At 33.8% G+C, this 19,846-nt stretch overlaps 7 non-coding genes across 7 annotated transcripts; all 7 read right to left on the reverse strand.

Moving 5' to 3' along the window:
* Nucleotides 1–601: 601 nt before the first annotated feature.
* Nucleotides 602–720, reverse strand: LOC128865463 (5S ribosomal RNA). The gene has a single exon (XR_008454808.1). It is a non-coding gene; the product is annotated as a 5S ribosomal RNA (ribosomal RNA).
* Nucleotides 721–5,811: 5,091 nt separating this feature from the next.
* Nucleotides 5,812–5,930, reverse strand: LOC128865534 (5S ribosomal RNA). Its single transcript, XR_008454862.1, has one exon. It is a non-coding gene; the product is annotated as a 5S ribosomal RNA (ribosomal RNA).
* A 2,369-nt stretch (nucleotides 5,931–8,299) lies between these two features.
* Nucleotides 8,300–8,418, reverse strand: LOC128865535 (5S ribosomal RNA). The gene has a single exon (XR_008454863.1). It is a non-coding gene; the product is annotated as a 5S ribosomal RNA (ribosomal RNA).
* A 2,369-nt stretch (nucleotides 8,419–10,787) lies between these two features.
* On the reverse strand, nucleotides 10,788–10,906 carry LOC128865536 (5S ribosomal RNA). The gene has a single exon (XR_008454864.1). It is a non-coding gene; the product is annotated as a 5S ribosomal RNA (ribosomal RNA).
* A 2,356-nt stretch (nucleotides 10,907–13,262) lies between these two features.
* Nucleotides 13,263–13,381, reverse strand: LOC128865460 (5S ribosomal RNA). The gene has a single exon (XR_008454805.1). It is a non-coding gene; the product is annotated as a 5S ribosomal RNA (ribosomal RNA).
* A 723-nt stretch (nucleotides 13,382–14,104) lies between these two features.
* On the reverse strand, nucleotides 14,105–14,223 carry LOC128865537 (5S ribosomal RNA). The gene has a single exon (XR_008454865.1). It is a non-coding gene; the product is annotated as a 5S ribosomal RNA (ribosomal RNA).
* A 690-nt stretch (nucleotides 14,224–14,913) lies between these two features.
* Nucleotides 14,914–15,032, reverse strand: LOC128865538 (5S ribosomal RNA). Its single transcript, XR_008454866.1, has one exon. It is a non-coding gene; the product is annotated as a 5S ribosomal RNA (ribosomal RNA).
* Nucleotides 15,033–19,846: the final 4,814 nt, after the last annotated feature.

Below are 19,846 nucleotides of genomic sequence, written 5' to 3' on the forward strand. Positions count from 1 at the left end.
ACGTTGGCTAACAGAAGTCTTATACATACATATGTACATATATTCATATACAATTTTCCGATTGTTAATTTATGCTTAAATGTTGGGTTAGATATGAGTACCATCTTTAAGCTATCTACATGCATATACATACATACATATATAATATTTCTGAATTCGTTTGCAATGCGTAAATGGGATATTGGTAGTTATTTTAGCTCTGCATCTACTGCTCCTCTAGTGAAATTGTCTGCTGTCATCTATATATTCTTCTTTGGAAAAAAAAGATCACAGTCTATGTGCTTGTTGCTGTATATAGTTTTTGCTTGACTGTTGCACGCTTATTCGGCTTGAATTTTATGTATACAAAATTTTATTTAATATTAAATTAATTAGTTAACTAAACAAAGTAAATTAGCAAACAATAAAAGAGTGACTACATAAATAAACGAACTTAGTAGTTTTACTAGCGAAATAAAGTAAAGACGGGTAGAGAAATTCATTGATGAGCATTGCACTGATTGAAATACACATAGCAAAGCATAGAATTATATTTTGAAATAAATATTATATTAATAAAAAGTGCAAAATAAAATGAAGAAAAAAAATTGTTGCTGGATGTCAACAACAACACGCGGTGTTCCCAAGCGGTCCCCCATCCAAGTACTAACCGCGCCCGACGCTGCTTAATTTCGGTGATCGGACGAGAACCGATGTTTTCAGCGTGGTATGGTCGTTGACAATTTTATTAACGTATTCATACACACTTCAAGCGAACCAAATATAGCCTATTATATTGAATCCATACCTTATGCAGAGCATTGAAACAATTAACGTTGGCTAACAGAAGTCTTATACATACGTATGTACATATATTCATATACAATTTTCCGATTGTTAATTTATGCTTAAATGTTGGGTTAGATATGAGTACCATCTTTAAGCTATCTACATGCATATACATACAGTGCGCTCGGGAAAACGTCAACTAATTAAAACCACGAGTGTTGACGTTTAGGGTAACTGCGGGTATTGTGGTATAGGCGGGTAATGTGGTATAGCAGCTTTATTCGAAAACTAAAGTCGTGGAAATAACGGGACCAAGTTAGATATTTCGGCATTCTCAGAATCTTAAGAACGCGTGATTTGATTTGTGTTTTGCAAGGCATACAATGAGTCAGTTGTAAAAAAATCGCGTGGTCGTGTGGTTGACATTTTTTTGTGCTCAGTGGAAAATTTCTGGCAAATTAAAATCCTGTGCTTTAAACTGCATTTATCCATCGGGAAGTAATAAGTGAGTTTAATACTAGTGAAGCATATAAGCAATATTTTTGTATATTTGGTCGATATTTAATTATTCAAAATTAATTTGTTCAAACTCTAATGCGGCTATTGTGGGATAGGTAAAGGCAGCTAAAGTGGTATAGTGTACCATATTACCCTCTCGATCAAAAAAATGCCGAAGAAAGGTGAAATACCAAAATGGAAAGCAGAGGATATGAAAAAAGCTATCCAAGCGGTTAGAAAAGGTGAAATGGGTATTCTCTTGGCTTCCAAGACATTTAGTGTCCCCCATACCACTCTGCAGCGCATGGCAAGAAGCGAGAAATCCATCGAGGAGCTGTTGACAACTAAACTTGGCCGGGCTCCGATTTTAACAGCGGAAATTGAGAATGACTTAGTTAAATATATACTAGAAATGGAGTCAAGGTACTGGGGACTAACACGCGCAGACGTGCGGTCATTGTGTTATCAAATTGCCACAAAAAACAACATTCCCAATAAGTTCTCCGTTATTAAAGAGTGCACTGGCAAGGATTGGCTAAAAGGCTTCTGTAACCGACACCGAAATGTTCTGAGTTTTCGAAAGCCAACTGGAACAAGCGTCGACCGTGCACGTGGTTTTTCTCGAGAAAATGTTGATATATTTTTCAAATTGCTGGAAGAAGAAAACGCAAAACATAATTTTCCGCCTTCTCGTATCTGGAACGTTGACGAAACCGGAATATCAGTAGTTCCTTCGCAACAGGCACAAATAATCGCTCGGAAAGGAAAAAAACAGATTGGAACAATGACTTCAGCTGAGCGAGGATCGCTTGTTACAGTCATCACTTGCATGAGCGCAGGAGGTGGTTTCGTACCACCATTTTTCATCTTTCCACGAAAAAACCATAACCCTCTTCTAATGAAAGACGCTCCCCCTGGCTCAAGCTCGGCGTGCCATTTGTCTGGATGGGTTCAAATTCCCATCTTCACGAAATGGTTCAGGCATTTTTTAAGCGTAACGAAACCATCTCCGTCTGAACCTCTGCTTCTTATATTAGATGGGCATTATAGCCACACACGTAATATAGAAGTTATTGATCTAGCTCGCGAACACAATGTGAATATACTTTCTTTGTGCCCCATTCAACACACAAACTTCAACCGTTGGCTCAGGCTTTTATAGGACCTTTTAAGAAGTACTATAATGACGAAATAAGACGATTTATGCGTGAACAGGGCAGAAAAGTTGCACATTTTCATATCGCAGGACTATTTACTAAGGCTTATTTGAGGGTTCAAACTGGACAAATTGCAATAAATGGTTTTAAAGCCACGGGAATTTGTCCGTTTGATAAACATATTTTCACAGATGCAGATTTTATAGCTGGGAACTCATCATCATCAGGTACAATTCAGTTTTAAATATAAAAAATCTTGCTAGATATATTGTCTTCTCAGAGGATCCAGTTGAAACTATAAATTCAACGACAGAAGAAACCCCAAGCGCATCAGCCATGTAAATTGAGCCTGAAATTCGTAAGTTTCGAAATAAAATCTATGGAAATTTTAGGAACGCTATTTAATTTGTTTATAGAAGCAAGCACAAGCCGAAGACTCGTTACTCCCTGGGAAATATCTCCACCACCAAAGCTACGAGATCCACCACCTAATCGGAAAGGCCGGAAAACAAAGGCAACTGTTTTAACAACTTCGCCTTATAAGTGTAATTTGTTACCTTATAAGTGTAATTTGTTGTTGCTTTCAACATTAATCCATCCCCAAAACCCTCTAATAAAAAAAATATTTCTACCAAATCGTTTGTTGACTCGCATTCAAGTGACAGTGAAGAGGAGTTTCCAGATGTTCCACCAACAAAAGAATCGTCTTGCAACTACTGTGGCAAAATTTATGGGCAGGATATAATAATGAAGCCTTGGACCTCTTGTCTGCAATGCGAACAAATTTGGGCCCACGAAAAGTGTATTCCCAATCGAAGTGCTATTTTTCTTTGCGATTCTTGTAAGTAATATTGTAAGTAATACTCTTACAAGTGCTATGAATTTTATTGTTGCGTTTTTTGTCAATTGAAGCTTAAAATATTTTTGTTCAATATGTTTTAATTCAGTTCATATTCCTTTTTTAAATGGTTCGCAATAAAATTTTAGTTATCAATCAAAAGTAACTGACTTATTATTAAAGGCATCATATGCGGGTAATGTGGTATACTATACCACATTACCAGAATAAGGTATACCACATTACCTGCCAATTTTTTCAAGGGCTTGTTTCCGTCTTTTGCAGTACTTTCTTAAATATTTCTGAAACTCGCGGCTCTAAGGCTTTTGAAGCTAGGTTTATTTGAACTTAATAACGGTAGCATATTATTGATAAATTTTCATTCAAATCAAATAAAATTTAACGATTTTATAGACGAAAATAAAATGGGTATACCACAATACCCGCAGTTACTCTAATAAATTGTTGACGTTTATGAATGTAGAAACTTGTAATAAAAAAACATATTGATAGTGTGCTTTAAACGTTTTTATTGACTATAACCTTAAACTAAACATAAACAAATACAAAAAAAGAACAAAAAAGGCTTTCAGCCTAACTAAAACTAAAGGAACGCATTTCAAAAGAGATCACATTTCACATACATACTTATGCATCTAAAAAAAATCGGTTATTTTTTTCTGTTGTTTTTTCCTTTCCAATACTTGGAGGAGAGCTTTCTCTCGTAAACGTCTTAATACATTTAGGTCATTTTGCTCAACGTTCTCGCATTGAGCCCAATCCAAAGCCCGGTTAAATATTTCGACAGCTTCGTTTGGTTTTATTGTCTTTTTTAAAAGAAAATCTGTTACCTAAAATTAGAAAATCTTAGCTATTGAAAGCGATATTTTTCTGTAGCAGAACAAATATTAACCTGTGGCACAAAGGACTTGTGAAACCAATCGTAGAAAATAGCTGATGTCATCGATGAGGACTTGGAACTCTTGTACTCAGTTGGGCAGTTAAAATTTTTGAAAATGCGTGGATTTTTTGCCTTCCCAATCACCAACAATCTAAGCTTATGATTTCCGGAAGCATTAGCACAACATAAAAAAGTAACGCGTTGTTTTTCTGTCTTTACGCCCGGAGCAGTTTTTTCTTTTCAGACTTTTCTGGCAAAATTTTCCAAAATAAGCCAGACTCATCAGCATTGTACAATTGATCATGGCAAAGACCCATTTCTTCAATTTTTTGTTTAAGTTTGATTTTAAATGGTTCGACCAGCAAAGGCTGTGAAGATAGTTTTTCTCCAGTTATTTTAAGCAGGCGAACTCCATATCTTTTTTTAAAACCTTGCAACCATCCATCACTTGCGTTAAAAGAACATTCCTTTTCTTTTATTTTTAGATGAATCTCTTTAGCCTTTTGTTTGAGCGCTAATGCATTAACCGGATAATGCTTTTCTCTCTGCTTTACAAACCATTGATACAGGCGCTTTTCCATTTTCGGCAACTCTGGTGCTCTTAATGTCTTTCTTTTTCTCTGGCCGGAAAGCGTATTATTGACACAGTCAAAAATTTTATTTTTTTTCATTTTTATCTTGCTAATTGTTGATTTTGAGATACCATATTGTTTTGCCAAAGCTACCGCACTTGCACCCTTTTCTAATAAATCCAAAATATTTACCTTTTCTTGTAATTTAAGCACTTTCGGTTGTTTTAAACACATTTTGGTAATGTGGCACTTACGAGAACGAAAAATCAACTGAATATAAAAAGACAACGCATTGAGATGGAATTTTTTTTCTATTCTATATACATAAATATGTATGTACTTAAATATAAGGGGAATACCCGAATTCTGAACTAATTTCATGAAATAAATGTGTGTGTGTGATCAAAACTGTGTATTTTAACTGTTGCTTAATTCAAAATTTTGATTTATTTAAAGTTGACGTTTTAGAGCTTTGTGGTTTGGTTGACGTTTTAGAGTAGACAATGTAAAAAATTAAGGGTTGACGTTTTGGGATGTTGACGTAAACTAGTGTTGACGTTTTCCCGAGTGCACTGTACATACATATATAATATTTCTGAATTTGTTTGCAAAGCGTAAATGGGATATTGGTAGTTATTTTAGCTCTGCATCTACTGCTCCTCTAGTGAAATTGTCTGCTGTCACTTATACATATATTCTTCTTTGGAAAAAAAAAAGATCACAGTCTATGTGCTTGTTGCTGTATATAGTTTTAGGTTGGTTGTTGCAAGCTTATTTTATTCGGCTTGAATTTTATGGATAAAACATTTTATTTAATATTAAATTAATTAGTTAACTAAACAAAGTAAATTAGAAAACAATAAAAGAGTGACTTCGTAAATTAACGAACTAAGTAGTTTTACTAACGAAATAAAGTAAAGACGGGTAGAGAAATTCATTGATGAGCATTGAACTGGTTGAAATACACATAGCAAATGTTAATGTATAAGCAAAGTATAGACTTATATTTTGAAATAAATATTATATTATATTAATAAAAAGTGCAAAATAAAATGAAGAAAAAAAATTGTTGCTGGATGTCAACAACACGCGGTGTTCCCAAGCGGTCCCCCATCCAAGTACTAACCGCGCCCGACGCTGCTTAATTTCGGTGATCGGACGAGAACCGATGTTTTCAGCGTGGTATGGTCGTTGACAATTTTATTAACGTATTCATACACACTTCAAGCGAACCAAATATAGCCTATTATATTGAATCCATACCTTATGCACAGCATTGAAACAATTAACGTTGGCTAACAGAAGCCTTATACATACATATGTACATATATTCATATACAATTTTCCGATTGTTAATTTATGCTTAAATGTTGGGTTAGATATGAGTACCATCTTTAAGCTATCTACATGCATATACATACAGTGCGCTCGGGAAAACGTCAACTAATTAAAACCACGAGTGTTGACGTTTAACAAATTGTTGACGTTTATGAATGTAGAAACTTGTAATAAAAAAACATATTGATAGTGTGCTTTAAACGTTTTTATTGACTATAACCTTAAACTAAACATAAACAAATACAAAAAAAGAACAAAAAAGGCTTTCAGCCTAACTAAAACTAAAGGAACGCATTTCAAAAGAGATCACATTTCACATACATACTTATGCATCTAAAAAAAATCGGTTATTTTTTTCTGTTGTTTTTTCCTTTCCAATACTTGGAGGAGAGCTTTCTCTCGTAAACGTCTTAATACATTTAGGTCATTTTGCTCAACATTCTCGCATTGAGCCCAATCCAAAGCCCGGTTAAATATTTCGACAGCTTCGTTTGGTTTTATTGTCTTTTTTAAAAGAAAATCTGTTACCTAAAATTAGAAAATCTTAGCTATTAAAAGCGATATTTTTCTGTAGCAGAACAAATATTAACCTGTGGCACAAAGGATTTGTGAAACCAATCGTAGAAAATAGCTGATGTCATCGATGAGGACTTGGAACTCTTGTACTCAGTTGGGCAGTTAAAATTTTTGGAAATGCGTGGATTTTTTGCCTTCCCAATCACCAACAATCTAAGCTTATGATTTCCGGAAGCATTAGCACAACATAAAAAAGTAACGCGTTGTTTTTCTGTCTTTACGCCCGGAGCAGTTTTTTCTTTTCAGACTTTTCTGGCAAAATTTTCCAAAATAAGCCAGACTCATCAGCATTGTACAATTGATCATGGCAAAGACCCATTTCTTCAATTTTTTGTTTAAGTTTGATTTTAAATGGTTCGACCAGCAAAGGCTGTGAAGATAGTTTTTCTCCAGTTATTTTAAGCAGGCGAACTCCATATCTTTTTTTAAAACCTTGCAACCATCCATCACTTGCGTTAAAAGAACATTCCTTTTCTTTTATTTTTAGATGAATCTCTTTAGCCTTTTGTTTGAGCGCTAATGCATTAACCGGATAATGCTTTTCTCTCTGCTTTACAAACCATTGATACAGGCGCTTTTCCATTTTCGGCAACTCTGATGCTCTTAATGTCTTTCTTTTTCTCTGGCCGGAAAGCGTATTATTGACACAGTCAAAAATTTTATTTTTTTTCATTTTTATCTTGCTAATTGTTGATTTTGAGATACCATATTGTTTTGCTAAAGCTACCGCACTTGCACCCTTTTCTAATAAATCCAAAATATTTACCTTTTCTTGTAATTTAAGCACTTTCGGTTGTTTTGAACACATTTTGGTAATGTGGCACTTACGAGAACGAAAAATCAACTGAATATAAAAAGACAACACATTGAGATGGAATTTTTTTTCTATTCTATATACATAAATATGTATGTACTTAAATATAAGGGGAATACCCGAATTCTGAACTAATTTCATGAAATAAATGTGTGTGTGTGATCAAAACTGTGTATTTTAACTGTTGCTTAATTCAAAATTTTGATTTATTTAAAGTTGACGTTTTAGAGCTTTGTGGTTTGGTTGACGTTTTAGAGTAGACAATGTAAAAAATTAAGGGTTGACGTTTTGGGATGTTGACGTAAACTAGTGTTGACGTTTTCCCGAGTGCACTGTACATACATATATAATATTTCTGAATTTGTTTGCAAAGCGTAAATGGGATATTGGTAGTTATTTTAGCTCTGCATCTACTGCTCCTCTAGTGAAATTGTCTGCTGTCACTTATACATATATTCTTCTTTGGAAAAAAAAAAGATCACAGTCTATGTGCTTGTTGCTGTATATAGTTTTAGGTTGGTTGTTGCAAGCTTATTTTATTCGGCTTGAATTTTATGGATAAAACATTTTATTTAATATTAAATTAATTAGTTAACTAAACAAAGTAAATTAGAAAACAATAAAAGAGTGACTTCATAAATTAACGAACTAAGTAGTTTTACTAACGAAATAAAGTAAAGACGGGTAGAGAAATTCATTGATGAGCATTGAACTGGTTGAAATACACATAGCAAATGTTAATGTATAAGCAAAGTATAGACTTATATTTTGAAATAAATATTATATTATATTAATAAAAAGTGCAAAATAAAATGAAGAAAAAAAATTGTTGCTGGATGTCAACAACACGCGGTGTTCCCAAGCGGTCCCCCATCCAAGTACTAACCGCGCCCGACGCTGCTTAATTTCGGTGATCGGACGAGAACCGATGTTTTCAGCGTGGTATGGTCGTTGACAATTTTATTAACGTATTCATACACACTTCAAGCGAACCAAATATAGCCTATTATATTGAATCCATACCTTATGCACAGCATTGAAACAATTAACGTTGGCTAACAGAAGTCTTATACATACATATGTACATATATTCATATACAATTTTCCGATTGTTAATTTATGCTTAAATGTTGGGTTAGATATGAGTACCATCTTTAAGCTATCTACATGCATATACATACAGTGCGCTCGGGAAAACGTCAACTAATTAAAACCACGAGTGTTGACGTTTAACAAATTGTTGACGTTTATGAATGTAGAAACTTGTAATAAAAAAACATATTGATAGTGTGCTTTAAACGTTTTTATTGACTATAACCTTAAACTAAACATAAACAAATACAAAAAAAGAACAAAAAAGGCTTTCAGCCTAACTAAAACTAAAGGAACGCATTTCAAAAGAGATCACATTTCACATACATACTTATGCATCTAAAAAAAATCGGTTATTTTTTTCTGTTGTTTTTTCCTTTCCAATACTTGGAGGAGAGCTTTCTCTCGTAAACGTCTTAATACATTTAGGTCATTTTGCTCAACATTCTCGCATTGAGCCCAATCCAAAGCCCGGTTAAATATTTCGACAGCTTCGTTTGGTTTTATTGTCTTTTTTAAAAGAAAATCTGTTACCTAAAATTAGAAAATCTTAGCTATTGAAAGCGATATTTTTCTGTAGCAGAACAAATATTAACCTGTGGCACAAAGGATTTGTGAAACCAATCGTAGAAAATAGCTGATGTCATCGATGAGGACTTGGAACTCTTGTACTCAGTTGGGCAGTTAAAATTTTTGGAAATGCGTGGATTTTTTGCCTTCCCAATCACCAACAATCTAAGCTTATGATTTCCGGAAGCATTAGCACAACATAAAAAAGTAACGCGTTGTTTTTCTGTCTTTACGCCCGGAGCAGTTTTTTCTTTTCAGACTTTTCTGGCAAAATTTTCCAAAATAAGCCAGACTCATCAGCATTGTACAATTGATCATGGCAAAGACCCATTTCTTCAATTTTTTGTTTAAGTTTGATTTTAAATGGTTCGACCAGCAAAGGCTGTGAAGATAGTTTTTCTCCAGTTATTTTAAGCAGGCGAACTCCATATCTTTTTTTAAAACCTTGCAACCATCCATCACTTGCGTTAAAAGAACATTCCTTTTCTTTTATTTTTAGATGAATCTCTTTAGCCTTTTGTTTGAGCGCTAATGCATTAACCGGATAATGCTTTTCTCTCTGCTTTACAAACCATTGATACAGGCGCTTTTCCATTTTCGGCAACTCTGATGCTCTTAATGTCTTTCTTTTTCTCTGGCCGGAAAGCGTATTATTGACACAGTCAAAAATTTTATTTTTTTTCATTTTTATCTTGCTAATTGTTGATTTTGAGATACCATATTGTTTTGCTAAAGCTACCGCACTTGCACCCTTTTCTAATAAATCCAAAATATTTACCTTTTCTTGTAATTTAAGCACTTTCGGTTGTTTTGAACACATTTTGGTAATGTGGCACTTACGAGAACGAAAAATCAACTGAATATAAAAAGACAACACATTGAGATGGAATTTTTTTTCTATTCTATATACATAAATATGTATGTACTTAAATATAAGGGGAATACCCGAATTCTGAACTAATTTCATGAAATAAATGTGTGTGTGTGATCAAAACTGTGTATTTTAACTGTTGCTTAATTCAAAATTTTGATTTATTTAAAGTTGACGTTTTAGAGCTTTGTGGTTTGGTTGACGTTTTAGAGTAGACAATGTAAAAAATTAAGGGTTGACGTTTTGGGATGTTGACGTAAACTAGTGTTGACGTTTTCCCGAGTGCACTGTACATACATATATAATATTTCTGAATTTGTTTGCAAAGCGTAAATGGGATATTGGTAGTTATTTTAGCTCTGCATCTACTGCTCCTCTAGTGAAATTGTCTGCTGTCACTTATACATATATTCTTCTTTGGAAAAAAAAAAGATCACAGTCTATGTGCTTGTTGCTGTATATAGTTTTAGGTTGGTTGTTGCAAGCTTATTTTATTCGGCTTGAATTTTATGGATAAAACATTTTATTTAATATTAAATTAATTAGTTAACTAAACAAAGTAAATTAGAAAACAATAAAAGAGTGACTTCGTAAATTAACGAACTAAGTAGTTTTACTAACGAAATAAAGTAAAGACGGGTAGAGAAATTCATTGATGAGCATTGAACTGGTTGAAATACACATAGCAAATGTTAATGTATAAGCAAAGTATAGACTTATATTTTGAAATAAATATTATATTATATTAATAAAAAGTGCAAAATAAAATGAAGAAAAAAAATTGTTGCTGGATGTCAACAACACGCGGTGTTCCCAAGCGGTCCCCCATCCAAGTACTAACCGCGCCCGACGCTGCTTAATTTCGGTGATCGGACGAGAACCGATGTTTTCAGCGTGGTATGGTCGTTGACAATTTTATTAACGTATTCATACACACTTCAAGCGATCCAAATATAGCCTATTATATTGAATCCATACCTTATGCAGAGCATTGAAACAATTAACGTTGGCTAACAGAAGTCTTATACATACATATGTACATATATTCATATACAATTTTCCGATTGTTAATTTATGCTTAAATGTTGGGTTAGATATGAGTACCATCTTTAAGCTATCTACATGCATATACATACAGTGCGCTCGGGAAAACGTCAACTAATTAAAACCACGAGTGTTGACGTTTAACAAATTGTTGACGTTTATGAATGTAGAAACTTGTAATAAAAAAACATATTGATAGTGTGCTTTAAACGTTTTTATTGACTATAACCTTAAACTAAACATAAACAAATACAAAAAAGAACAAAAAAGGCTTTCAGCCTAACTAAAACTAAAGGAACGCATTTCAAAAGAAATCACATTTCACATACATACTTATGCATCTAAAAAAAATCGGTTATTTTTTTCTGTTGTTTTTTCCTTTCCAATACTTGGAGGAGAGCTTTCTCTCGTAAACGTCTTAATACATTTAGGTCATTTTGCTCAACATTCTCGCATTGAGCCCAATCCAAAGCCCGGTTAAATATTTCGACAGCTTCGTTTGGTTTTATTGTCTTTTTTAAAAGAAAATCTGTTACCTAAAATTAGAAAATCTTAGCTATTAAAAGCGATATTTTTCTGTAGCAGAACAAATATTAACCTGTGGCACAAAGGATTTGTGAAACCAATCGTAGAAAATAGCTGATGTCATCGATGAGGACTTGGAACTCTTGTACTCAGTTGGGCAGTTAAAATTTTTGAAAATGCGTGGATTTTTTGCCTTCCCAATCACCAACAATCTAAGCTTATGATTTCCGGAAGCATTAGCACAACATAAAAAAGTAACGCGTTGTTTTTCTGTCTTTACGCCCGGAGCAGTTTTTTCTTTTCAGACTTTTCTGGCAAAATTTTCCAAAATAAGCCAGACTCATCAGCATTGTACAATTGATCATGGCAACGACCCATTTCTTCAATTTTTTGTTTAAGTTTGATTTTAAATGGTTCGACCAGCAAAGGCTGTGAAGATAGTTTTTCTCCAGTTATTTTAAGCAGGCGAACTCCATATCTTTTTTTAAAACCTTGCAACCATCCATCACTTGCGTTAAAAGAACATTCCTTTTCTTTTATTTTTAGATGAATCTCTTTAGCCTTTTGTTTGAGCGCTAATGCATTAACCGGATAATGCTTTTCTCTCTGCTTTACAAACCATTGATACAGGCGCTTTTCCATTTTCGGCAACTCTGATGCTCTTAATGTCTTTCTTTTTCTCTGGCCGGAAAGCGTATTATTGACACAGTCAAAAATTTTATTTTTTTTCATTTTTATCTTGCTAATTGTTGATATTGAGATACCATATTGTTTTGCCAAAGCTACCGCACTTGCACCCTTTTCTAATAAATCCAAAATATTTACCTTTTCTTGTAATTTAAGCACTTTCGGTTGTTTTGAACACATTTTGGTAATGTGGCACTTACGAGAACGAAAAATCAACTGAATATAAAAAGACAACACATTGAGATGGAATTTTTTTTCTATTCTATGTACATAAATATGTATGTACTTAAATATAAGGGGAATACCCGAATTCTGAACTAATTTCATGAAATAAATGTCTGTGTGTGATCAAAACTGTGTATTTTAACTGTTGCTTAATTCAAAATTTTGATTTATTTAAAGTTGACGTTTTAGAGCTTTGTGGTTTGGTTGACGTTTTAGAGTAGACAATGTAAAAAATTAAGGGTTGACGTTTTGGGATGTTGACGTAAACTAGTGTTGACGTTTTCCCGAGTGCACTGTACATACATATATAATATTTCTGAATTTGTTTGCAAAGCGTAAATGGGATATTGGTAGTTATTTTAGCTCTGCATCTACTGCTCCACTAGTGACATTGTCTGCTGTCATTTATATATTCTTCTTTGGAAAAAAAGATCACAGTCTATGTGCTTGTTGCTGTATATAGTTTTAGGTTGACTGTTGCACGCTTATTCGGCTTGAATTTTATGTATACAAAATTTTATTTAATATTAAATTAATTAGTTAACTAAACAAAGTAAATTAGCAAACAATAAAAGAGTGACTACATAAATTAACGAACTTAGTAGTTTTACTAACGAAATAAAGTAAAGACGGGTAGAGAAATTCATTGATGAGCATTGAACTGGTTGAAATACACATAGCAAATGTTAATGTATAAGCAAAGTATAGACTTATATTTTGAAATAAATATTATATTATATTAATAAAAAGTGCAAAATAAAATGAAGAAAAAAAATTGTTGCTGGATGTCAACAACACGCGGTGTTCCCAAGCGGTCCCCCATCCAAGTACTAACCGCGCCCGACGCTGCTTAATTTCGGTGATCGGACGAGAACCGATGTTTTCAGCGTGGTATGGTCGTTAATAATTTTATTAACGTATTCATACACACTTCAAGCGAACCAAATATAGCCTATTATATTGAATCCATACCTTATGCAGAGCATTGAAACAATTAACGTTGGCTAACAGAAGTCTTATACATACATATGTACATATATTCATATACAATTTTCCGATTGTTAATTTATGCTTAAATGTTGGGTTAGATATGAGTACCATCTTTAAGCTATCTACATGCATATACATATGTACATACATATATAATATTTCTGAATTTGTTTGCAAAGCGTAAATGGGATATTGGTAGTTATTTTAGCTCTGCATCTACTGCTCCTCTAGTGAAATTGTCTGCTGTCATTTATATATTCTTCTTTGGAAAAAAAAAGATCACAGTCTATGTGCTTGTTGCTGTATATAGTTTTAGGTTGGTTGTTGCAAGCTTAATTTATTCGGCTTGAATTTTATGGATAAAACATTTTATTTAATATTAAATTAATTAGTTAACTAAACAAAGTAAATTAGAAAACAATAAAAGAGTGACTACATAAATTAACGAACTAAGTAGTTTTACTAACGAAATAAAGTAAAGACGGGTAGAGAAATTCATTGATGAGCATTGAACTGGTTGAAATACACATAGCAAATGTTAATGTATAAGCAAAGTATAGACTTATATTTTGAAATAAATATTATATTATATTAATAAAAAGTGCAAAATAAAATGAAGAAAAAAAATTGTTGCTGGATGTCAACAACACGCGGTGTTCCCAAGCGGTCCCCCATCCAAGTACTAACCGCGCCCGACGCTGCTTAATTTCGGTGATCGGACGAGAACCGATGTTTTCAGCGTGGTATGGTCGTTGACAATTTTATTAACGTATTCATACACACTTCAAGCGAACCAAATATAGCCTATTATATTGAATCCATACCTTATGCAGAGCATTGAAACAATTAACGTTGGCTAACAGAAGTCTTATACATACATATGTACATATATTCATATACAATTTTCCGATTGTTAATTTATGCTTAAATGTTGGGTTAGATATGAGTACCATCTTTAAGCTATCTACATGCATATACATACATACATATATAATATTTCTGAATTCGTTTGCAATGCGTAAATGGGATATTGGTAGTTATTTCAGCTCTGCATCTACTGCTCCTCTAGTGAAATTGTCTGCTGTCATCTATATATTCTTCTTTGGAAAAAAAAGATCACAGTCTATGTGCTTGTTGCTGTATATAGTTTTTGCTTGACTGTTGCACGCTTATTCGGCTTGAATTTTATGTATACAAAATTTTATTTAATATTAAATTAATTAGTTAACTAAACAAAGTAAATTAGCAAACAATAAAAGAGTGACTACATAAATAAACGAACTTAGTAGTTTTACTAGCGAAATAAAGTAAAGACGGGTAGAGAAATTCATTGATGAGCATTGCACTGATTGAAATACACATAGCAAAGCATAGAATTATATTTTGAAATAAATATTATATTAATAAAAAGTGCAAAATAAAATGAAGAAAAAAAATTGTTGCTGGATGTCAACAACACGCGGTGTTCCCAAGCGGTCCCCCATCCAAGTACTAACCGCGCCCGACGCTGCTTAATTTCGGTGATCGGACGAGAACCGATGTTTTCAGCGTGGTATGGTCGTTGACAATTTTATTAACGTATTCATACACACTTCAAGCGAACCAAATATAGCCTATTATATTGAATCCATACCTTATGCAGAGCATTGAAACAATTAACGTTGGCTAATAGAAGTCTTATACATACATATGTACATATATTCATATACAATTTTCCGATTGTTAATTTATGCTTAAATGTTGGGTTAGATATGAGTACCATCTTTAAGCTATCTACATGCATATACATACAGTGCGCTCGGGAAAACGTCAACTAATTAAAACCACGAGTGTTGACGTTTAGGGTAACTGCGGGTATTGTGGTATAGGCGGGTAATGTGGTATAGCAGCTTTATTCGAAAACTAAAGTCGTGGAAATAACGGGACCAAGTTAGATATTTCGGCATTCTCAGAATCTTAAGAACGCGTGATTTGATTTGTGTTTTGCAAGGCATACAATGAGTCAGTTGTAAAAAAATCGCGTGGTCGTGTGGTTGACATTTTTTTGTGCTCAGTGGAAAATTTCTGGCAAATTAAAATCCTGTGCTTTAAACTGCATTTATCCATCGGGAAGTAATAAGTGAGTTTAATACTAGTGAAGCATATAAGCAATATTTTTGTATATTTGGTCGATATTTAATTATTCAAAATTAATTTGTTCAAACTCTAATGCGGCTATTGTGGGATAGGTAAAGGCAGCTAAAGTGGTATAGTGTACCATATTACCCTCTCGATCAAAAAAATGCCGAAGAAAGGTGAAATACCAAAATGGAAAGCAGAGGATATGAAAAAAGCTATCCAAGCGGTTAGAAAAGGTGAAATGGGTATTCTCTTGGCTTCCAAGACATTTAGTGTCCCCCATACCACTCTGCAGCGCATGGCAAGAAGCGAGAAATCCATCGAGGAGCTGTTGACAACTAAACTTGGCCGGGCTCCGATTTTAACAGCGGAAATTGAGAATGACTTAGTTAAATATATACTAGAAATGGAGTCAAGGTACTGGGGACTAACACGCGCAGACGTGCGGTCATTGTGTTATCAAATTGCCACAAAAAACAACATTCCCAATAAGTTCTCCGTTATTAAAGAGTGCACTGGCAAGGATTGGCTAAAAGGCTTCTGTAACCGACACCGAAATGTTCTGAGTTTTCGAAAGCCAACTGGAACAAGCGTCGACCGTGCACGTGGTTTTTTTCGAGAAAATGTTGATATATTTTTCAAATTGCTGGAAGAAGAAAACGCAAAACATAATTTTCCGCCTTCTCGTATCTGGAACGTTGACGAAACCGGAATATCAGTAGTTCCTTCGCAACAGGCACAAATAATCGCTCGGAAAGGAAAAAAACAGATTGGAACAATGACTTCAGCTGAGCGAGGATCGCTTGTTACAGTCATCACTTGCATGAGCGCAGGAGGTGGTTTCGTACCACCATTTTTCATCTTTCCACGAAAAAACCATAACCCTCTTCTAATGAAAGACGCTCCCCCTGGCTCAAGCTCGGCGTGCCATTTGTCTGGATGGGTTCAAATTCCCATCTTCACGAAATGGTTCAGGCATTTTTTAAGCGTAACGAAACCATCTCCGTCTGAACCTCTGCTTCTTATATTAGATGGGCATTATAGCCACACACGTAATATAGAAGTTATTGATCTAGCTCGCGAACACAATGTGAATATACTTTCTTTGTGCCCCATTCAACACACAAACTTCAACCGTTGGCTCAGGCTTTTATAGGACCTTTTAAGAAGTACTATAATGACGAAATAAGACGATTTATGCGTGAACAGGGCAGAAAAGTTACACATTTTCATATCGCAGGACTATTTACTAAGGCTTATTTGAGGGTTCAAACTGGACAAATTGCAATAAATGGTTTTAAAGCCACGGGAATTTGTCCGTTTGATAAACATATTTTCACAGATGCAGATTTTATAGCTGGGAACTCATCATCATCAGGTACAATTCAGTTTTAAATATAAAAAATCTTGCTAGATATATTGTCTTCTCAGAGGATCCAGTTGAAACTATAAATTCAACGACAGAAGAAACCCCAAGCGCATCAGCCATGTAAATTGAGCCTGAAATTCGTAAGTTTCGAAATAAAATCTATGGAAATTTTAGGAACGCTATTTAATTTGTTTATAGAAGCAAGCACAAGCCGAAGACTCGTTACTCCCTGGGAAATATCTCCACCACCAAAGCTACGAGATCCACCACCTAATCGGAAAGGCCGGAAAACAAAGGCAACTGTTTTAACAACTTCGCCTTATAAGTGTAATTTGTTACCTTATAAGTGTAATTTGTTGTTGCTTTCAACATTAATCCATCCCCAAAACCCTCTAATAAAAAAAATATTTCTACCAAATCGTTTGTTGACTCGCATTCAAGTGACAGTGAAGAGGAGTTTCCAGATGTTCCACCAACAAAAGAATCGTCTTGCAACTACTGTGGCAAAATTTATGGGCAGGATATAATAATGAAGCCTTGGACCTCTTGTCTGCAATGCGAACAAATTTGGGCCCACGAAAAGTGTATTCCCAATCGAAGTGCTATTTTTCTTTGCGATTCTTGTAAGTAATATTGTAAGTAATACTCTTACAAGTGCTATGAATTTTATTGTTGCGTTTTTTGTCAATTGAAGCTTAAAATATTTTTGTTCAATATGTTTTAATTCAGTTCATATTCCTTTTTTAAATGGTTCGCAATAAAATTTTAGTTATCAATCAAAAGTAACTGACTTATTATTAAAGGCATCATATGCGGGTAATGTGGTATACTATACCACATTACCAGAATAAGGTATACCACATTACCCGCCAATTTTTTCAAGGGCTTGTTTCCGTCTTTTGCAGTACTTTCTTAAATATTTCTGAAACTCGCGGCTCTAAGGCTTTTGAAGCTAGGTTTATTTGAACTTAATAACGGTAGCATATTATTGATAAATTTTCATTCAAATCAAATAAAATTTAACGATTTTATAGACGAAAATAAAATGGGTATACCACAATACCCGCAGTTACTCTAATAAATTGTTGACGTTTATGAATGTAGAAACTTGTAATAAAAAAACATATTGATAGTGTGCTTTAAACGTTTTTATTGACTATAACCTTAAACTAAACATAAACAAATACAAAAAAAGAACAAAAAAGGCTTTCAGCCTAACTAAAACTAAAGGAACGCATTTCAAAAGAGATCACATTTCACATACATACTTATGCATCTAAAAAAAATCGGTTATTTTTTTCTGTTGTTTTTTCCTTTCCAATACTTGGAGGAGAGCTTTCTCTCGTAAACGTCTTAATACATTTAGGTCATTTTGCTCAACGTTCTCGCATTGAGCCCAATCCAAAGCCCGGTTAAATATTTCGACAGCTTCGTTTGGTTTTATTGTCTTTTTTAAAAGAAAATCTGTTACCTAAAATTAGAAAATCTTAGCTATTGAAAGCGATATTTTTCTGTAGCAGAACAAATATTAACCTGTGGCACAAAGGACTTGTGAAACCAATCGTAGAAAATAGCTGATGTCATCGATGAGGACTTGGAACTCTTGTACTCAGTTGGGCAGTTAAAATTTTTGAAAATGCGTGGATTTTTTGCCTTCCCAATCACCAACAATCTAAGCTTATGATTTCCGGAAGCATTAGCACAACATAAAAAAGTAACGCGTTGTTTTTCTGTCTTTACGCCCGGAGCAGTTTTTTCTTTTCAGACTTTTCTGGCAAAATTTTCCAAAATAAGCCAGACTCATCAGCATTGTACAATTGATCATGGCAAAGACCCATTTCTTCAATTTTTTGTTTAAGTTTGATTTTAAATGGTTCGACCAGCAAAGGCTGTGAAGATAGTTTTTCTCCAGTTATTTTAAGCAGGCGAACTCCATATCTTTTTTTAAAACCTTGCAACCATCCATCACTTGCGTTAAAAGAACATTCCTTTTCTTTTATTTTTAGATGAATCTCTTTAGCCTTTTGTTTGAGCGCTAATGCATTAACCGGATAATGCTTTTCTCTCTGCTTTACAAACCATTGATACAGGCGCTTTTCCATTTTCGGCAACTCTGATGCTCTTAATGTCTTTCTTTTTCTCTGGCCGGAAAGCGTATTATTGACACAGTCAAAAATTTTATTTTTTTTCATTTTTATCTTGCTAATTGTTGATATTGAGATACCATATTGTTTTGCCAAAGCTACCGCACTTGCACCCTTTTCTAATAAATCCAAAATATTTACCTTTTCTTGTAATTTAAGCACTTTCGGTTGTTTTAAACACATTTTGGTAATGTGGCACTTACGAGAACGAAAAATCAACTGAATATAAAAAGACAACACATTGAGATGGAATTTTTTTTCTATTCTATATACATAAATATGTATGTACTTAAATATAAGGGGAATACCCGAATTCTGAACTAATTTCATAAAATAAATGTGTGTGTGTGATCAAAACTGTGTATTTTAACTGTTGCTTAATTCAAAATTTTGATTTATTTAAAGTTGACGTTTTAGAGCTTTGTGGTTTGGTTGACGTTTTAGAGTAGACAATGTAAAAAATTAAGGGTTGACGTTTTGGGATGTTGACGTAAACTAGTGTTGACGTTTTCCCGAGTGCACTGTACATACATATATAATATTTCTGAATTTGTTTGCAAAGCGTAAATGGGATATTGGTAGTTATTTTAGCTCTGCATCTACTGCTCCTCTAGTGAAATTGTCTGCTCTCATTTATATATTCTTCTTTGGAAAAAAAAGATCACAGTCTATGTGCTTGTTGCTGTATATAGTTTTAGGTTGACTGTTGCACGCTTATTCGGCTTGAATTTTATGTATACAAAATTTTA

This window comes from Anastrepha ludens, chromosome 5 (assembly GCF_028408465.1).
Source record: "Anastrepha ludens isolate Willacy chromosome 5, idAnaLude1.1, whole genome shotgun sequence".
NCBI lineage: Eukaryota > Metazoa > Arthropoda > Insecta > Diptera > Tephritidae > Anastrepha > Anastrepha ludens.